This window comes from Octopus bimaculoides, chromosome 2, assembly GCF_001194135.2.
Source record: "Octopus bimaculoides isolate UCB-OBI-ISO-001 chromosome 2, ASM119413v2, whole genome shotgun sequence".
Lineage (NCBI taxonomy): Eukaryota > Metazoa > Mollusca > Cephalopoda > Octopoda > Octopodidae > Octopus > Octopus bimaculoides.
The window spans coordinates 55937349-55945096 of NC_068982.1; positions in this window are offsets into that span (position 1 = coordinate 55937349).

Below are 7748 nucleotides of genomic sequence, written 5' to 3' on the forward strand. Positions count from 1 at the left end.
TATATATATATATATATATATATATATATATTCAAATATGTGTGTGTGTGTATATTCATGTCTATGTGTGTGTGTGTGTGTGTGTTGATTATAGATATGTGTGATCATAGTTGACCAACATTTAAGCAGCAACAGTAATAATTATAGCAACCAAGAATCCTCTAGATAACTCCTTGTCTTGCAAAACATTTGACTCCAGTCACTCTTACTGTCTTAAAAACTTGATCATAGGATAATCTACCATTAGCTACTTTAGTCATTTTGAATGTAAAAAAAATAGAGTGATTAAAGATGGAAAGTCTTTGATCAATATTCTGCTCGATGAAGTTTGATATAGAGATAAAAGTAACAATAACAACAATTATAACTTGTAGTATAGCAATGAATTAATTTGCGGTGACCTCATCAACTTATGTAACAACGGGCTTGAACAAGTTGAATTAGAATACATTGAAACAACATACAAACTAATGCAACTCTCGAACAAGAGATATGACTGACAAAAACTAGAGAGTATTATCAAATGATACATTTGGTTAAATAAAGACAGAAAAGAACGTTAACAATAGTAAAAACATCAGTTGAGAGGGATGTTCTATGCTATCATTAAGAATACAGTCAGTTTTGCCAATAATACTCTCAAATTTTGCTATAAGGCCAGTAATTTTAAAAGAGATGGTAAATTGATTATATCGACCTCAATGTTCAAGTGAGACTTACATTACCAACCTCGAATGGAAGAAAGGTAAAGTGGATCCCGACGGAATTTCAACTTAGAACAGCCGGTAAAAATGCCGCTAAGTATTTTCTCTCACTCGGTAACGTTTCTGCGGCTCAGTTGTGTCAATTATAAGATTTAATATCAATCATAACATCAGTGACAATATACAGCAAAGTATCATTTACACAATATTGGTTTCAAATTATGGCACTAGGCCAGCAGTTTCAGGGGTGGGGCTAATTCGATTACATCGACCCCCCAGCACTCAACTGGTAATTATTTTATAGACTCAAGAAGGATGAAAGGCAAAGCCGACTTCGGAGGAATTTGAACTCAGAATACAGAGACGGACGAAATACCGCTAAGCATTTAGTTACACAATATTGCTTCTAAGTGGAGGCGCAATGGCCCAGTGGTTAGGGCAGCGGACTCGTGGTCGTAGGATCGTGGTTTCGATTCCCAGACCGGGCGTTGTGAGTGTTTATTGAGCGAAAACACCTAAAGCTCCACGAGGCTCCGGCAGGGGATGGTGGCGAAGCCTGCTGTACTCTTTCACCACAACTTTCTCTCACTCTTACTTCCTGTTTCTGTTGCACCTGTATTTCAAAGGGCCAGCCTTGTCACACTCTGTGTCACGCTGAATCTCCCCCGAGAACTACGTTAAGGGTACACCTGTCTGTGGAGTGCTCAGCCACTTGCACGTTAATTTCACGAGCAGGCTGTTCCGTTGATCGGATCAACTGGAACCCTCGTCATCGTAACCGACGGAGTGCCAAACACCATTGCCTCTAAGTCCAACATTTTCAGCATTTTACTAAATCTAGTAAAATAATAATGATTAAAGTAAAGGAACAATACTCAATAGTGAACGGTAGTTTTAGGTCGTAAAACATTTACCTTTAATAATTAAGTTGGAGTTAGTGTATTTAATAGAATAATCATTACAAATCTAATCAAGAATAACAATGCGGTGAGGAAACTACAATATTAATCAATGAGTGATATTGTGTTAACCAATCTAGCAAGTATCGGTCATGTTTCCGTGTTATTGAACCTCTTCTCTGAAGGATAAAATATACCGTATTTACTTATGTGAAGAGGAAAGAAACACTAAGCAGATATTGTACATGCATTGATAGAACAACTTCATATATTAATTAATTAATTACTGGAATACCATATGCATGCAAGACAATAGCGAAGTTAATGCTAATGTATATAATGTAGGGAGCATTAAATATCTAGTCATTAGTAATTAAGCAGTGAGGAAATGAAGCTATTAATCATTGAATAATATAACATTAATTATTCCCGGAAGTACATCTCAGTGTATAAGAGTCTAAAAAGCTCATAAAGTCCGTATTATGCTTTGCCTCGAATTTTAACATGTTTATATTAAATAGAAGAACTGAGATGAAAATGCAGTGTGATTCAATGAGTCAACGGTTTTAAGGATCGGAGCAACTTAACGGGATATCTAACAACTCACCACTTTGCTTTGCTTTATTTTTTTGCGAATAAAATTTAAAAAAAAATAATTATAAAAAAAACTATTTGCACACATACATACACAAACACAAGCAAAACAAACAAAAAACAAACAATTAGAAAGAAAAAAACCCACTGAATTCGAAATACAAATCCTGTAGGTTTTTAACTACATAAACAGTAGCAGTAGCAATAGCAACAATCACACACACAAAATAAAGAAGGAAAAGAAAACAATTAAAAACAAAGTATCTATATTTACTGATTTATAGCCTGGCATCTAGTCTAAGAGGCTAGTCTTTTTCAGAGTCTTCTGTTACGGTGTTAAAGTCAGACGAATGAGTCACTAAATGGTTTATGGTAGAGTGTCAGTTGTAAATTATGTTCTGTTGATTCACGGTTGCTGTGAATGTCCAACTTTTTAATCGCTTTAGACAAGCAATCACTCACTGATAGCTGGTGGTTGAGGTACTTAGTAACAACCGGGAAATTTAGAGTTTCTGCTTCATTGCAGATGACTGGCTTCGAATTTATATTACGACATTTTGGCGTGTGTTGTTTCCAAAGAAACTTCTACAGACATTGGCCAACGAGCTTCATAGAATAGTTTCTGACAACGATCTCCTTCACTTTGTATGTGTGACCAATTTATGAAAAATATTAAAACATAAAATGATATTTTTTTTCCTCTCGTTCCTTTCCTCCCTTCCACCGACATTTCTATCTTTTACGTTTACCGTTTCTTATGTTTATTTATGTTCTTTGTTTATTTATTTTCCTTCTTATTTTATTTTATCTTAAAAACCAACACTGAGAAAGGACAGTAGAATTTTATTGATTTCTTTGGTGGTTATCACAAACTTGCAAAGAGAAGGATAATAGCGAAATTTGATTAAGTAAACTACAAAAAGAACTGGTGATACATTCCAACATATTCCTTTCGCTTTGATCAACGGAGGAAACTAATTGCTTGGTGAATCGGAATTTTACCACTATTAGATCGTAAAGCTTCATCAGACTTGCCAAACATCTGTAGATATCGACTTACTTTGCAGGAACTATTAACTATTTCATTTCGGCTTTTGTCTCTAAGATCATTTCCTAAGCAGTTTCTGAAGTTTATACTTTTTCTTCCAAAGCATTGGACAATAAACTAATATGTCAGTGTGTAAGTTTGTGGTGTGTATTTGAATAATGTGAGATTGCTCTCTCGCTCGCTTTCTCCCCCCCCTCTCTCTCTCTATATATATATACGCATGCATATACGCACACACGCACATGTATGTGTGTATATGTGCGAGTGTGTGTAGACATATATATGACATATACGTACATGTAAACACACACACACGCACACACATACACATACACACACACACACGCACACACGCACACACACAAGCACACATCGATTCGCGAACAATTTTTTTAATAAAGAAATACTACTACACACATAAGGTAGAGTTTCTATATTTCATTAGATGCCGAAACTTCTTGGTTTGATCGTTATTCTGAGTTTCACGCTTCCGATTATTCATACGATAGAAGAGAGGTCATGCGACAATACATAAGTAAAATATTCTGAGTTCGATAAACTAGTAACTTATAAAGAACCATATGTAATCGAGAAGGCAAATATTAGGATTGTTGGTTACCTTATCATAATTTCTACTAAACATTTTATGATCTCTGTAGTCTGCTGGAAAATGCTAATTTCTAAGACTTGAAGAAATTCTGGTGATATTAGAACAAACTTTTAAACTATATGGAGAATTATGCCATAATATTTCGTTTCTTATTTTGTGTTTTGAGTTAGTGTTATCAAATAGATAATATACTCTATCTTTGAAGCCATTTCATCTTTCAAAAGCACTAGTTTGCTAAGTTAAGATCGCTCATGCAATGTATCATAGCTATAGAGGGCTTACTGAAAAATCTCATAAATAAAGATTGTCACAAGAGATCCAACGAAGAAACCTCTACAAGATCACGTTATTTACTAAAAATAGTAAACCGAATGCCTTCAAGTTTTGATGAAGCGTCTTAAAAGAAAAGAAGAACAGGAATACATTAGACTATGTGGTCTTGAGTGCACTGTGTTTAGGAAAAATACTGGGTGGTCACGACTAGAATCCTTTTAATAATAATCCAAGGCTGATTGCAGATAAAGCAAAAATGATACTAAGTTTAGTTTAGAATAAAAATGTTGCTCGAAGTTACTGGTGTCACATCGAATCTAGAAACTAGAAGAAAAATATCAAACAATATGGAATAAAGGCTGCCAGCTACCAGTGGTTCTCAATCGGGGTCCACATGGCCCGTGGGGATCTATATGAGATATTGTTGTTAAAATTTATGTTAAAATTTATGTGCAATAAATTGGTTACACTTCTACAATACACAAAAGATTTTAATTTTTTAATTACAATTCATAATAATATCTAATCATAAAAATACAGTAAGATTTTTTTATATACATCAAATGGCTATGGAGGCTCCGGCAGAGTAAAATAGGAATCAAAGGGGTTCATAGGAAAAAAAACCCCATAAAAAAAATAGTTGAGAACTACTGAGCTAGACTCTGTAATCTATCAAATTCCTGTTTTAAAGGTAAAAAGGATATACTAACTTATTAAATGAACGAAGTGTAGTGTGAAAGAACCAAAGGTTCATAGGAAGAGAGAAACATTAAAAAAATAGTCAAGAACTACTGAGCTAGACTCTGTAATCTATCAAATTCCTGTTTTAAAGGTTAAAAAGGATATACTAACTTATTAAATGAACGAAGTGTAGTGTGAAAGAAACAAATGTTCATAGGAAAAAAACATTAAAAAATAGTTGAGAACTACTGAGTTAGACTCTGTAATCTATCAAATTCCTGTTTTAAAGGTAAAAAGGATATACTAACTTATTAAATGAACGAAGTATAGTGTGAAAGAAACAAATTAAGTCGGAGAATTTATCAGGCAAAGATATAAAAAATAAAAAAAATTCACTAAAAACGTTACCTCATCAGATAGATATTTAACGAGCCACCCAGTCATCTAAGTGTGTATTATTTGACAATAACGAAACTTTGATTATAAATGGAGCATTAAAGTAATCTATGAAAATAATGTAGTAAATAATATGATATTTATTTCTAATTTTGATACAAGGTCAACACTTTTTGAGAGGAAAGGATTAATCGATCACATCGACGCCAGTACTTCATTGGCTCTTTACTGTATTGACCCCGGAAGGAAGAAAAACCTATGTTGACCTTGACGGGATTTGAACTTGATTAGAAGCTGGTAAAAATACCGGAAGCATTTTCTTCTCGACGCTCTATCGACTTTGTCAATCTACCATACAATAATTCAACGTAAGAAAAGCTTCTGATTTAGACACAAGGATAGCAATTTGAGTTTAATCGATACCAGCAACCTCAGTGCTTGTTAGGTACTTATTTTATCGACCTCGGAAGGATGAAAAGTAAAGTTAACTCGACGGGACTTGAACCCAAACCATAACGGACCAGAAGAAATACTGCAAGGCATTTTCCCAACGCGGTTATATTTCTCATAGATCGCCGCCCTGTTGTTCAACGTAGTAATTATTATCACTGTAGGCACAAAACCCAAAATTTGGTGGGAGGAGGCTTATCGATTACACCGACCTCAATTCCCAACTAGTAATTATATCATCGATTCCGAAAAGATGGCAGGCAAAGCCGACCTAGCCGGAATTTGAACTCAGATCATAAAGCCAGAAGAAATGTCATGGCGCTCAGCATTTTGTACTTTATGCTAACGATTCTCTCTGCTTTCGCCTTATAGCTTAACGTATTAATAGTTATAAATTTTAGCACAGGACCAACAATCTCGGGATTAGGGGTATGGCAATTACAGCGACACCAGAGATCAACTAGTACGTGATTTATCGATCTCGAAAGAATGAAAGGCAATTTGAACTGAGAACGTAATGACAGATGAAATGTTGCTAAGAATTTTATTTGGCGTGCTAACAATGTTGCCAGCTCGCTCCCTTATAGTTCATAGTAATAATCGCTTCTACTATAGGCACAAGGCTTGAAATTTTGTGGGTGAGAGCTAGTCATTTACATTGACCCCTGTGCTCAGCTGGTACTTATTTTATTGACCCCAAAAGGATGAAAGGCAAAGTCGACCTCGGCGGCATTTGAACTCAAAATGTGAAGACGGATGCAAGACTGTTAAGCATTTTGCTCGGCGTGCTAACGATTCTACCAGCTCGCAGCCTTTATAGTGTCAAAGCAATGGTAAAAATGAATAATATCAAACGATAAGCTAAAATCTTTTTCAGTTTAAATAGAAAATTGAAGAATAAAAAACAAAAAAACAAAAAACAAAACAAAATGAAAAAAAAAAAAACAAGGGAGAATAGATAATAATAAGCCAAACACATGAGTTAACAGTTAAACTATCTGAATAAATAATTACATAAGTATATAAAGGAATGAATTTACCTCATAAACAGAAAAACAGAGAAATGTCATGATAAGTAGTATTTTCTTAGCTGAAATTTATCTGGTAATTTTTTCAGCAGTTTGCTATTTTAACTGCATTTATGTATTATATATTAATATAATATAAAATAACACACACGCACACGCACACAAATATGCATGTGTACATGTGTGTGCATTTACGAGCGCGTATAGGTATGTTTGTATTTGTATCAGTGTATGCATCTGTATGAAGTAGGCAGATATCTACCCTTAATTACTTTCCCACTTTCTTTATCTGTGCACTAAATAATTAATACGCATCTCAAGCCATATGCGTCTGTTTTTCCCCAAACTGACTTGAATCTTATAGAGTAAATGGCGAACAGTTAAAACTTAAAATGACTCTTCTAAGCCTTATCACCTGCTCAAGTTGTCCAATAAACTAACTAATTAATATACAATGTTGATTAATTTTACTTTACACACATTTCCTTTCCAAATTCTGCATTCACCGCAAGCTTGTATTCTTAAACAATCTCCTCTTTTGACTGTAACTTCCCTTATTTTTCGGTATTTCTTCCATTAATTCTTTGCTAGTTTAAATGGGAAATATAGCTGACATGCACTGTAAAAGGAGAATCAGAAGTAACGAGCTATCGATAGAGCAATGAAAGAACGTCATTATCTGTGTGTATGTATGTATGTATGTATGTAGGTATGTATGTAGGGGGCTCAATGGCCCAGTGGTTAGGACAGCAGACTCGCTGTCATAGGATTGCGGTTTCGATTCCCAGACCGGGCGTTGTGAGTGTTTATTGAGCGAAAACACCTAAAGCTCCACGAGGCTCCGGCAGGGGATGGTGGCGAACCCTGCTGTACTCTTCCACCACAACTTTCTCTCACTCTTACTTCCTGTTTCTGTTGTGCCTGTAATTCAAAGGGTCAGCCTTGTCACACTGTGTCACGCTGAATATCCTCGAGAACTACATTAATGGTACACGTGTCTGTGGAGTGCTCAGCCACTTGCACGTTAATTTCACGAGCAGGCTGTTCCGTTGATCGGATCAACTG